The 12932-nt window shown below is 37.5% G+C and overlaps 1 protein-coding gene across 2 annotated transcripts in view; it reads left to right on the plus strand.

Moving 5' to 3' along the window:
* Positions 1 to 8585: 8585 nt before the first annotated feature.
* Kr-h2 (transmembrane protein 33-containing Krueppel homolog 2) overlaps positions 8586 to 12932 on the plus strand; it is a 144001-nt gene continuing 139654 nt past the window's right edge. Inside the window, exon 1 of one of the 2 annotated variants that reach the window (XM_081738772.1) lies at positions 8586 to 8727. The gene's annotated coding sequence lies outside the window, so the exon portion shown is untranslated. The remainder of the gene's footprint in view (positions 8728 to 12932) is intronic. The other variant, XM_081738769.1, reaches the window with a different exon arrangement.

The following is a 12932-nucleotide window of genomic DNA, read 5'->3' on the forward strand; positions in this document are numbered from 1 at the left end:
ATTACTCCAAAACAAAAAACAAGTATTCATTGGTCCAAACATATACCCGTTAAGGGAAACACGGCCCTCCCTATGTTATCTTTACTTCACATTCCAAATGCATAAAAGTAATTAAAATTTCTTACCTCAATTTTGTATTAATCGATGAAGCACTCGGTTTATCACTACTAATAAAATTAAACAGAAAAATCAGATAAAATTAAACACACAAAAAACAAACACCAGCTCCAAGGACAATGCTACGTAAATAATAAAATGGTATGCCTCTTCACCTCTTTCCAACAACCAACTTCCCCCAGAATTTCACTTTCCCCCTTTTCCCTTCATTTCTCCATCATTCCAACACTAAAAAATTTCACTAGTTCTCACGGTCATCGCAAAATCGGCCGTAAAAGCACCCTAAGTCACACGTGGACTTTTTTTAAAAAAATAAATTCACCAAGTCATAGTTCTTTCTTACCGCTAAGTATGTGGTAAAACAAGAAAGGGGTGTACTTTTCTTCTATGTTAAAGCCTAAAAGGATTGTCTTTTTCAAACATGCACAGTGTGTCTCTTCACATATCCTCAAAGGACACATCATTGTGTAATAACAAGAACAAAAATATCCTTTTCCTGGGAATCTATATTTTTCCATACATTTTGGGGGTCTACAAGTGTTCATCTTTGCAATAATCCTTTTTGTCAAAGTAAAACTTTCTCACGGCGTTCACAGTTCTATATTCATATTTTTAAAAGTTCCGATTATTTTCAAAGCGTGAGAAAGGCAGTGAATATATTCAAAGGGTAATATACACACAATAGCTTCGAAATCCCCTATAACCCTCACAGTGGCCCCCAGAAAATTCCCTTTTCACATCAAATGTTTTTGCCCATACACATTGACTGCTGTCCAGTATGGGAAGCCTACTTTAAACATTCTCACTCCCACTTTGTTGGTGGGGGTTGGAAGGGGTTTTTCTAATAAATAGCATCTCTAAGACATACCAATTTTCAAAGTTACACAATGTCTAGAATTTTCCAACACTCACGTCTTTCATCCACCGCCTCCAATGTCCAGCTCTCACAGTACCACAAATAATTTAGTTAAAACCATCTTTCATCCACCAACAACCAACATTCCCACACTTAAATCCTCATATATATCACTCTGATATAACGTTAACAATAAATAATGTAACCGAGTGCCAAACAGTCAAAAAGCATGGAAAACCTATCGGGGCCTTGAGTGACGTGGCCTGATATTTGGTGAGGTGGGAAATGTTAAAGGATGAGAAACTTGTTCAGCCATATTAGTCGTGTTATCTAGAAAAGTATTTTTGCCGGATCTAGTCTGGGGCATACACGGTAAAAAAGCGTTAAGTTACATGAAAAAAAATCACTAAGTTCACTGTTAAAAATCACATACCTATAAATTTTGATAAAAAATAGTGTCCGGTAGGGAGGTATTCAGTTACATCTGAGTTGGAAACGCTCTATTATGTAAAATTCATCCCTTTATAGGGACAGGTAGAACCAGGATGAGCAAGTCCGGAATTGACTCCCACTACCAGTTTATTATAAAATGTTGTAATAAAATACAACAGTATTTACATAAATACTACGATACAACTTTCTCTAATGTGAGTTAGAGAAAAGGTAGTCCAAGACCTTACAGCCTTATGTCAGGATCTGTACAGAGCTCCGGGCAAGCTGAGTAGAGTGACGTAGGAAACTGTTATGCGCGGAAGCAAGCATTGAAGGGATTAAGAGTCACAGACCTCTAAAGCAAGCTAAGCAACTGAGGTTGGGATCCCGACAGAGCTCCAAGCAAACTAAAGCGGGTAGAAGGAAAGCTTAAAGTTCCGCAGCAAATTTAAGGCTTTGAGGTTGGGTTTCTCGTAGAGCTCCAGGGTCACCAACACCAATTGCAGACTAATTGCTGTCCGGAAATACGGAAATAAATTAGAGATAAAGAGGGCCCCTTAGCAAGACAGCTCGCCCCCTTGAGTGATGCACCAACCTATATCTACGTGCACCTCCTACATGCAGTTAGAGATCTAAAGCAGCATGTCGTCTGTGGTGTCGCGCCGCGGTTTTTATCCTTAGACATTTACCGGGCAGTGTGTATTAGAGAAAGAAAGAAGAGTAAAATAGAAGATAGGAAAGCGCGTGAAGATTTTTCACCTCACCATTGGCTTGGGTAGGAGGAGGAAAAACCTGGGAAACACATGGAGTCCAGGAAACCCCCTTTATCGGTCATGCACATGCTCGTTATTTACATGGTAAACCACACTAAGAAGGGGTGGGAAAAACCCATGTAAAATTATTATTTTACTGTCTGTATTTAATCTAACTTAAGAGCTGGGTGTGAATTAATCTAATTTGTTAATTGTCTGTAGTTTGGTGGGCAAGTTTGGTTAGTGGGTCTTTGTGTTATTTTTAAGCATGCAACTTGGTCCTTGGCCTCGCCTGGTCGTCATCGGTTTGCAGTGGTGACAGCTGCTTAACTTCTCTCCTATCCCTCGGTTTGTGTCTTTTTAGTGCCGCTCCCTCTGCATTGCTTGCTTCTAGTAGCTATCTGTGGTTTGGTTACATATACCTCCCCAGTTGTGGTTGATATGGTGTTGATGGTTAACTTGAAGATCTTTTTCGTTGCTATTGCTATTGCATCTGTAAGTAGTTTTCTGCTTGCTGGTGGTGTTGTCATAGTTAATATCGATGTAACCCATGTTAGTATTTGCTGTGTCGTCCTGTTTATGGCTTCCTCTATTGCTTCATTTGTTAAGGGGTTGTGGGGTTCTTTCTGCCTCTCTTCTGTCTTTGATTGCTGAACTCTGCTGTCTTCTTGGCTCTCATAAGGGCCTGAATATGTGTGCTGTTCTTCTGTGATAAGCCTGGGCCTGGACATCTCAGTTGAGGTTTTTGGTCTCTTAGGACATTCACTGCTTCCTGTCCTGTGACCATTTACTTTGCATGTTGCACAGAAGTTCCTATTTACTTTCTGGCTACATGCGTCTGTATGCGTGCCACCACATCTGTGGCATACTCTCTTGTTAGTACATTGGAACTTCCGATGTCCATATGCGTAGCAGTTCCAACACGGGGACGGTCGGGGCAGACTCCTGGATTGCTCCACTTTGTATGTCCTAGTTCCGGTGGGTAGGCCGTATGTAATTAGTCTACTTATTTGCTCTGCGTTGGTGGAGAATAACCTTATAAGTGGAGTTGGGCCGCTCTCTGACTGGATTCTGGTTATTGCGGTGTATTGAACTTTTTGATTGAGTAGCTCTTCTTCTAGTGTTGATAGATCTTTGTTTGTGGGGAATCCCTTTATGACACATGTGAACATACGTGGATTCTTGCTCTGATTCTTCTGACTTCTCTTCGGTGATTGGTACGATGCTCTGTCTTCATTGGCTTCTGATTGGCTATTGTTTGTGTGGTGGTTACTAGCAGATACTGTTTTATTGTGGTCCTGGGAAGGGCCGGGATTTTTCGTCTTCACTTCTGTGGGGTTGGCTTCTACCTGAGTGGAGTTGTCTCTTTCCTGTTGGTCCTCAGAAGGGCCGGTCTTTCTAGTTGTCAGCTGTGTTGGCTTTGGTTTCACCTGTGTGCAATTGTTTTTCACCTGTATGTGAATGGTTTTCTCTTGTGCGAGATTGGACTTTTCTTTAGGTTTCGGTTCCTCCTGTGTGAGTCTTTTTGTTGTTTCTTCTGTTGGCGCATTTTCTTCCGGTGATCTCTTTTTCCTCCCTCTCCTCTGGACCACTTGGAAGTTTTCGTCTTCTTGAGTCTGGATCTCACCTCTCGTCTTTGGCTTGGCCGTGGCAGCTTGGTCTTCTTGGTTATGCAGGACTCCGTCCGTAAATAGTCTCTCTGTGCTTGTGGGATGGTGGTCCTCATAAGGGCCGCCATCTTGTTGGTTTTGTATGGGGCGACGCTGGCTCGAGTGGAACACCTGGTCTTCCGCATCGTTTCTTCTCAGGTACTTGTTGAGGTTCTCTTCCATCAGTGTAAGTGCTTCAGCTCGTATCCTCTCTCTCTCAGCAGTGGAGAAACTTGGGCTGCTCTGGAAGAAACCTGGTCCCTCATCTTCTTTGCCGCTCTCCTCTTCAACTCTGTCCCTTCTGCTTGGCCTCTGGGTGCTGTCCGTTGAATCCTTTTTGTTATATAGGCGCTCCGGGCGGCGGTGGCGCTGCTGCTCTCTTGTCGTCATGTGACTTGTAGGTGGTGCCGGTGGCCCTTCTTCCGGTGATCTCTTTTTCCTCCCTCTCCTCTGGACCACTTGGAAGTTTTCGTCTTCTTGAGTCTGGATCTCACCTCTCGTCTTTGGCTTGGCCGTGGCAGCTTGGTCTTCTTGGTTATGCAGGACTCCGTCCGTAAATAGTCTCTCTGTGCTTGTGGGATGGTGGTCCTCATAAGGGCCGCCATCTTGTTGGTTTTGTATGGGGCGACGCTGGCTCGAGTAGAACACCTGGTCTTCCGCATCGTTTCTTCTCAGGTACTTGTTGAGGTTCTCTTCCATCAGTGTAAGTGCTTCAGCTCGTATCCTCTCTCTCTCAGCTGTGGAGAAACTTGGGCTGCTCTGGAAGAAACCTGGTCCCTCATCTTCTTCGCCGCTCTCCTCTTCAACTCTGTCCCTTCTGCTTGGCCTCTGGATGCTGTCCGTTGAATCCTTTTTGTTATATAGGTGCTCCGGGCGGCGGTGGCGTTGCTGCTCTCTTGTCGTCATGTGACTTGTAGGTGGTGCCGGTGGCCCGTCACCTGCTTCTCATAGTAATCGAACGTGACGTATAGTACTCCACATGCAAACAACTACACACACACATACACACTCTTTATGTATACTCATGTCCAAAATTATTGTCGCATGTCTATAAATATGTTGTTGTAGGACTATAATTTGATAACGAATTCGCCCGGTATTTCTCATAATGTTAGTATGTGTATAATCGGCAAAGACATGTATGTGACAAATTTCATGTCAAAAGAACATTAAATAAGAATAATAAAACGAAAATAAAACTTTCTTGTCTATTTAGCAACATTTTGTTTTACTCATTCTAATTTTCGTATTTATCATTCTTTTCCTATGAAATTTACCACAAATATACATTTCTCTTTTATACACATAGTATCAGTGTTAAAAGTACCCTGAAAAGTCATTATCAAATAATTTCGTAGAAGAAGACAGTTATAGATATTCGACAATAATTTTGGACATGAGTGTACATACTACTTGTAAACGATTCATTAATAACCTGAGAATATACTATAACTCAATTTTTTTAATCCATAAGGAAAAAAAATTCTCTTGAGAGTGCTTTTTTCCAATATCATCATCTCTAATGGAATCAAGTAATTTTGTTTATGTATTTATATCACAGGTAAGTATTTTATAAATAACCTTATAAATGTGCAGAAATCGCTTGTCATAAAAATGTTCAGAAGGGGTAGTTTAGTCTTGATGATTTTTAAAGACAATTTTGTCAAATATGATATGTGCAATTTACAAACAAATATTTCATTAATAATGGCATACATAATATATCGAAAAAATCGAGAAGGAATAGTTTACATTTGAAGCAAATTTTCTTCGGACGAAGCTTTCGGAAAAGATATAATTTTATTCGTGTTTGATAAATAAATGTCTCGGTAATAACTGCAGCGCCACTTGATTTAGTTTAAGAAATTGAAGAGAGAAAATTTAGTCTAGTAGTATCTATCTTTTACTTCTTATGTTTTCCCCTGTGTTTTCATGTATTTGCTTACCGGTTCTTTTACAAGTCGATGTTTATAGAGTTCTTTTCCCTGAACATATTGGATAAGGTTCCTGAAGTTCCAACCATCAATTAGTGTAAATTAACACTCATTGTGTAATCCTATTATTACATTATGACCTTTTTAAAATTTTTATTTACAGAAATCGAACATTTTTCCACACTTATTATTAGTATTTCATCTCCTGTTGTTCCTTGCAATCTGGCTCTACTTACTTCACTTTTGTTGCGCTTCCTACCCCATCGCAGACTCTCTTCCTCTGGCAAGAGGGAAAATGTTTATAGTCCAAAATTTGTTTTGTCGTTGCAAATGTGTGTGTGTTTTTTTTTTCTATTCTTATATTGGCTACAACTTTCATCTGAAAAGTAAATAATGAGCGTGCAGCGACATGGTCCTACCTAAGTGTACTAATTCTTAATTCATAATAAGTTTCATACTTTTTTATTGCTCTATTCTTTTCTTACTTCTTTTAAAGTTTATTTTTATTTGTTATTGGTAATCAGTTTTATTTCATTTTCAAAATTAACTTTTTTTAAAAAAAATAATAATGTAAGATTATTCTAAAGTGTAAGTCGCTCAACATTAAAATGTAAATAATAAATTAAAACAATGATGTCTATGATTCAAGTTCGTTAGGTATTTAGTTCAGAAACAAACGGTTGAGAGTAACATAAGCATATACTAATTAACTAAATAACTCGCCTTTGGAACCCGGAGGTTCAATGCCGCGTTCATAAAAGCTATCCATTGACTTCTATCCTTAGCCAACTAGATCCAGTTTCTACTCTGTATTTATATTTCTGCGAGAGTCATCTTAATATTGTCCTCCCATCTGCGTCTAAGTCTTCTTAATGGTCGTTTTCCGCTTGGTCTTCCACTTAAGATTTTGAATGCGTTCCTACTTTTTTCCATCCTGGCTACATGACCTGCCAACTGAGCCTCCTAGAATTGATGACACTAACAATGTTGGGTAAATCGTATAAATTATGTAGTTCCTCGTTATGAAGTTTCCGCTATTCTCCATTCCCGTTTCTCTTGGTCCGAATATTCGTCTTAGGATCTTGTTCTCAAATACTTTTAATCTCTGTTCTTCCTTCCGAGTAAGCGACCATGTTTCGCAATCATACAGAACAACAGGCATGATTATCGTTTTATATATTTTAAGCTTCAAATTCCGCGACGACAAGAAATTTTGAACTGAATAATAACACGAATTCCCTGCTTTTAGTCGACATTTAATTTCTTCGTGAATATGGTTTTCGTCTGTTATTATTGATCCTAGATATTTAAAAGTTTCCACTTTATCAAAAGTATTATTCGATATTTTAAAGCATCCATAATTTGCCATATTACGATCAGGACGAACTTCCATGTATTTAGTTTTCTCTGCGTTTACTTCTAAACCCATGTCCCTGCAAGCGTTTACTAAGACCTCTGAATTTCTTTGTATTGCTCTCCTATCATCCCCTATTAAATTAACATCATCAGCATTTGCCATAACCTAGGCCCTGGTTGCTATCTTTGATTTTCCTTATAACGTATTCCTGAACAAAGTTGAATAATAATGGTGACAATGCATCTCCTTGTTTCAGACCATTCTCGACGTGAAAGCTCGTGGACAAAAATTTTCCTACCCGGACTTTACTTTGGGATTCATTTAAACATATCTTAATTAGCTCTTTCGGTATTCCAAATTCTTTAAGAACGTTGTACAATGCTTCTCTCCTAACTGAGTCGTAAGCCTTTCTAAAATCAATAAATAGTTGGTGTAACGGGATATTATATTCCCACTTCTTTTTGAGTATTTGTCGAATGGTAAATATTTGGTCGATAGTTGATCGATTTCATCTAAATCCGCACTGATAATCTCCAATAATTTCATCTGCGTATGGGGTCAATCTTGTTATAGAATGTTTGAGAGGATTTTATAGGATGTTGACAGAAGAGAAATGCCTTGATAATTATTATAGTCAGTTTTGTTGCCTAGCGTAAGGATATACATAGCTGTTAATTCCATGTCACACACGAGGTGTCTTCAGACATTCCAAAAATTACAAAATTTCAAATTTTTAGAGAATTATAAAAATTCTAGGAAAAATTGTATCCGTGGTGTTACTTTAGCTATTGAAACTATAGTACCATATAAAATATACTAGAAAATCAACTTTGATATTTCACCCCTTCATTCCAAACCTCAGCTTTAAAAAGTTTTTTTTTTTTTTTAATTTTTGATACTAAACGAGTAATTTTCACCTATTACGAAAGAAGAGGTTCAATCAAGAAACAAAATTCAAGAAGAGAAAGTGTTGAAGAAAATAGCGTTTGCTGCAATGTTTTTGAATAGCTCAGTCCTAAGATATACAAGTTTACGCTAACGTCTGCAAAGTCAATTATAAGCACGCACTGCCCAACAAAAATTACCCCCACTTACAAACTGGCAAGGAACAAACCTTTTAAAAACATTTTAATGTTATCAATGTATACGGGAATAGTATTTAAAAAAATCTTTAAAAATAAAAGTTGTGAAGCAGCTATCATTGATGGCATGCAACTTCATATGGATTGACCGATTTTTAAAGCATTCATTATGGTAGTTGAAACCTTGCATAATGTAGAGGCTAGAGGGATTAATTTTTTTCGTCGTACAGGTTAAGAAAGCATCAGGGTACAAAATATGGCTAAAAAATAGTGTTTATTTTTGGCTAAACAAATTTCTTGATGTTTTAAACATATTTATTCTGTTATCAGGTTGCCTTTTCGCTAAATATGCTGGACAAGGCTATTTGTTTCATAGCACATAGGGAGGTGCAAGAGTTGAGGGAGTAAAGGCAAGCGAATAGCACAATGTAAAGAGGTCGAAGTCACACAACTTTACAGCACTTCAGACAAGTGCTTATTAGGAGTTGGAGTAGACCTACATAAATGCGTGGAGTGCACATATAGTGGTCACGTTCTACCTTGTTACTGTGAGTATAGATTTGCTGGTTGTGTAAATGATTTCCTTGGACATTATTCTTTCTTTGTAAAGTAATATATTTTACCCTAGCATTTGCAATTGTAATCCGGACCGTTCTCAATCTGCATCATCGTAAAAAATTTTAGTTATTAAATCATCACAGTGTGTTTTATTTATGTTGAGTGTGTAGTTGAGCGTAACTTTAAAAAAAAATACCCGACTTGACACTTTTTAAAAATAGCTTGAGTTTGAGCACGTGTTAGCTCAATTTTTACACTCTGAGTCTGAGTTGAGCTAAACTCGTTTCAGAAGGGAGAGTTTACAACCCTGACAATATGGTGAAAACTCGTTCAATTTGGGATCAGCTTGTGTTGCGTATGCAACATCTGGTGTTAATATAGAAAATATATACAGCAAATGTGCCAAAGAACTACTGGGCGCATGGAGTTGAGGGCGTTTGCGAAATATTGTTCGTGAGCCGAACGAAATATTGTTGGTAAACCAATTTGTTGTATTTGTAAGTATAGGTTCTAATTCTAATTAAAGGCAGTGTTACAAAATATCACTAATAGAACACTTATAAGCAGTGGCGTAGTCAAGAGAGCTTCTTGGTTTAAGCCTCCTTAAGCAAGATATTATGCAAAATTGATATTTACCATATTAACTTATGTATACTTATGTATACATGACATAATATGAACTTAGGAGCAAGAACCCCCTTGAAGAAAATTTGCATATGCTACTTCTTATAATTAGACTGATTTATCAAATTAATTAAGATTTTAGACAAAGAAAGGTTGATTATACCACTGGCGCTTTTGAAATAGACAATGGTTCTTCACATAGTATAGCATGATTCCTACTGTGGCATATATTCCCTTTAGTGTTATTATTATTTTATGTTAAGAATGAGTTAACACTAAGTGCGGAAAGTATCATTACCATAGAGTCATTTTTTATTTGCTATGCTGATATTTAAGATTCATGGCTAACTTCAGACGCGTCATATTAATCATTATAACAACGGTTCTCTTGTTATACAAGTAATTCTATCAAAAGTTGCGCTCATAACGATATAGTTCTTACTTAATTATTTTACTATGGATATGTAGGAACTTCCTCTTGGCAAAAAGTCAAATTGAAAACTAGACCCTGAACCACGAACTAGAAGAAGACGTGGACATAATTGACCTCACGTCAACTGCAGTGTAGATAAAGTTATCACAATTCAGCATGCAGTTATGAACAAACATATAAAAGTGGAATTAAGTTATGATACAATAGAAGTTATAAATTATTTTCATATCCTATTGAAATGCAACAATCAAATGTAAAATTTGGTGATGTGGTGGCTCAGTGGTAGAGCGCTCACCTCTGGCACATGGAATATCTGGTTTAATCCCAGCTTCCACCAATTAGGCTTTGTGATGGACAAATGCCATATGCATTGGTTTTCCCATTTCCTTCCACCTTCATCATTCTACTATTATCAACCATTTCATCATCACCTTGGTAATCACCATTTCATCATCGTTAGCTTCACCATCATCATTGCCATCATGTTCGGTACATAATTGTGGGGTGTTAAACGTTTTTTTTTTTTTTAAAAAAAAGAAGTGAAATCGGCAAGAACATATAAATTCAAAAGATGGCCGGGGGAAATTTCCAGATATTGAAAATATCCCCCAAATTATTGTTCTATTTCATTGTTATATTCTATTAGACTAATTTCCATTCTAATTACATCAGAGAGAGCAAGAACTATCCAATCATCCGTGTTATACCACTGTATATTCATAGTATCCTCTTCTCCTCCAATCATTCGTGTCACCACTGTCTCATAGTATCGTCTTCTCTTTCAAGATTTAGCTTTATGTCCGTTCTTCTCATGGCGCAAAACAAATACTCGAGAATTTGACAAACATTTAAGAAGAAACAATTTGTCTTTATATTTTTGCAATTTTTACTTTATTTTTCCGATTTAAATAAAGCGATAAGAGTGGAGACTCTGTGTTTAAAACAAACCTCCCTCATCTTGATGGAAATTCAATGTTGAAATGGAAGTGCTTAAATGTACCACTTCCGGTTTCAATAGGGCTATAGAGATGGAAATAAAACTAATAAGGAAAGGAAAATAAAGCTAATAAAATAATTTCTTGGGATTCTCGTTCACTATCAGGAACATTTATTTCTAAACTTTACCATTTTTACTGCATATAGGAATCCAATACTCATACCAAAAGAAGTTAAATCTATCACTCTTGGCTTATGAATTATGTTATACTCTACATCCATTGTTTAAGACTCGTTAAATCTTACCGTTTCTACTTCATAAGATCTAATATTGAAAATGAAAATGGTTAAATATACCAATTTTGGATTCAATAGAGTGATAAGGACAGACATGATACCAATTCTCAAGACTTTGAATGTATATTAACAATCAATTGCTCCCTTTATGGTACCGTTTTTATATCTAATATTCTAGGATCTAATATTTAATAGATACGGTTCAGATATACATATCGTAATTAATAATCTAACACTTTCAACTTCAATAGAGGACGGAGATAAAACCCGTTCCTACTACTTAAAAAAAATTGGTTATGCTATATTATTTTTACTGCACAGCATTCCAGTATTGAAATCAGAAGCTGTTACATCTAGCCTTCAGGTTTCAATGGAGTCATAAAGATGAAGGTGGACTCTACTTCGAAATGTATAACGGGGACCAGAAACTAAGGCTACAAGGCCGATATTTTTGGAGTTTCGTCTGTTATAGAGGAATGAGGAGTGCGCGGTAATTTTAATATATGGAGTTGGCAACTGTGCAGAGTTTTAGCCACCCGCCATCTATGGCGCTACTTGTAGCTAAACTTGTAGCAAATGTTAACTTGTGTGGAAAACGGGTCACGCGAAAAAGTCCGCCCAGTTGTTAGATTTCTATGGGCGAAACATGTAACTACGGCTGAAATTCACCGGCAGCTGGTAGAAGTTTACGGAAAGACTGTAATGTCTCGGCAGCATGTTGCAGGAAGGTGTCGAAAGTTTAAAGGCTGGTAAAATAAAAAAAAAGAAAAATAAAATAAAACGTTCCCGATTAGGAGCGCAGTGGCCAATCCAGAACGACTACAACAGATTTGAACACAGCTGAAACATCACCGACCATCCATAAAGCCCGGACCTCGCTCCAAGTGACTTTCAGCTGTTTCTCCACTTGAAGGAACACCTAGGAGTCCGTCGCTTCGCTTCAGATGAGGAGGTTCGTGACAATGGGGCTGAACAGGCAAGGACAGGATTTTTACCAGAAGGGAATCTACAAACTCATCCAACGATGCGACAAGTGCATTCAACCGATATGAAGATTATGTCGAAAAATAACCTAATGCAGTGTGGTAATTCAAGGGGGGAAGGGAAAAATTCTCAGGCACCTCTGAACACGTATCCGGAACCTCGTTCCTCTTGTGCTTTCTAGGGGGGTGGATTTGGTAACGACCCCAACCTTCATGTGTAATTACAAAAATTAAATTTATATACAAATAAAAATCATCAGTTTTTCAAATTACTAATAAGGAATCTGTGCCGAAATAGAATCTACTCCGAGAAATTTTAGTACAGTGGCGTATTTAAGGGGAGGGTTATCGGGATCAAGCTCCTCCTGAAATAAATTTTATGGTTTTTCGCATTTCACGTAGGGCTACAACATTAATCCTTCTCACCATTTCTTAGAATTTCTTTGACTTTCCATTTTCTTATGCTCTTGGTTCACAAATAGTACTGTATTTGTCCAATTTCATTTCATGTACGAACTGTGTCCTTTTTTCTATCTTTCGTTCATTCTACTCTTCTGTTTCTTTTTCTTGGTTGTTACTTTCTTTCGTTTCGCCCATCATAGTTTCGACCGCTGTTGGTTGTGATTTGAGTCGGTCGTTGTCAGTAACACCAAAACTAAGAGAAGCTGATAAGCCAAACTGATGTTCCACACCGACTTGCAAGGATATCAACATAACGGGACTTTAGTTATTATAGCAAAGGAATATTTACATCGTTTATTTATAAAGAAAAGTAAATGTTTGAATTAAAGAAAATCAAGAGAGGGGAAATACGTAGCTCGGGAAATTAGGTACGTCAAGAAGATGCTTCCTTTTTCTTCCATGAATAGAATAAAAGGTTAGATTGTTAAATTTTTGTGTGTATTATATCACATAAGATTCA

The sequence above is a fragment of the Thermobia domestica genome, chromosome 14 (assembly GCF_964235325.1).
Source record: "Thermobia domestica chromosome 14, izTheDome1.hap1.1, whole genome shotgun sequence".
Lineage (NCBI taxonomy): Eukaryota > Metazoa > Arthropoda > Insecta > Zygentoma > Lepismatidae > Thermobia > Thermobia domestica.